At 47.2% G+C, this 1,100-nt stretch overlaps 1 pseudogene; it reads right to left on the reverse strand.

Moving 5' to 3' along the window:
- Window positions 1-231: 231 nt before the first annotated feature.
- On the reverse strand, window positions 232-351 carry LOC148540761 (5S ribosomal RNA; annotated as a pseudogene).
- Between the last annotated feature and the right edge of the window lie 749 nt (window positions 352-1,100).

Genomic DNA, 1,100 nt, shown 5'->3' on the forward strand with positions numbered 1-1,100 from the left:
ATGGAAGATGTATAAATCTATATAGATTCTAAAAGTAATGCAACCAAACCAATTTATATATAAAACCAAGGTCCATCTGGAAATGGGTCAGTTAAAGCACAGCTAGTATGGGGTGGATATCAGATCCACAATAATGAGTAAAGGATCAGTTTCACATCTAAAGTAGATGAGATCATGGTGCCACCATAAGTTCAAGTGTGAAGAGGGAATGTAATCGTCCGATGGAGCATTGATTTACAACACCTAGTATTCTTAGGGGGTCTCCCACCCTAGTACTGACCAGGCCAAACACTGATTAGCTTCCAAGATCGGACGAGATCGGGCTTATCCAGTGTATGTATGGTTGTAAAATATAATTAGAAAGGAATTACAAGAACCTCATTCAACCCCTTAGAACATGTCAGGTAAATACCAGATCACTACCAAGTAGTGGAAGTTAGTCCAAAGGCCAAGAGGTACCATACAACAAAGCTCAACATCTTGCCATACAACTGCTGTGGAAAGATGCAAGGCAATAAGATAGACCATTATGAGTGGACAGACAGACCAAAACAACAACATATAGTGCAATGATATAACATCTTGAAAGGAAAATTCCAACAAGAACATGAATCAAGTATAAAGAGTATGGCCAGCCACTGTTCTGTGGTGAATCGTAATTAAAGGAAACAAGCAAATGATAAAGTCTCATTCAGTCCATGTGGAGCCATAGGGCCTGATTCAGACCCGCTCGCGAGCGCTGAGTGCTCGTAAGCGGGTCGATGGTGCCCTAGTGAGCATGCGCATGACGGAGGGAGCTCCGTCGTGCGCATGCGCAAGACCCGCATAGTGACAGCCAAGCTGTCACTATGGGTCTCGCACCAAAGGGGGCGTGCTGATGATGGTGAGTGACAGCACGCCCCCTTTGGTGGGCGTGCCGGGGGCGTTGCTGCCAAGACAGAGGCGTTCCCATGGGAACGCCTACCGTCTGCGGCCGGCCCCACTGACATCACTAGTGATGTCAGTGGGAGTGCTTTTGGCTCTGATAGAGCCAAAAGCACTCCAGTGCTTGCGGCAGACAAGACCCTACCACAGGGTCTCGTCGCAAGCCCGATGGTCAC

Source organism: Taudactylus pleione, unplaced genomic scaffold, assembly GCF_031769625.1.
Source record: "Taudactylus pleione unplaced genomic scaffold, aTauple2 ptg000017l, whole genome shotgun sequence".
In the NCBI taxonomy this organism is placed as follows: Eukaryota; Metazoa; Chordata; class Amphibia; order Anura; family Myobatrachidae; genus Taudactylus; species Taudactylus pleione.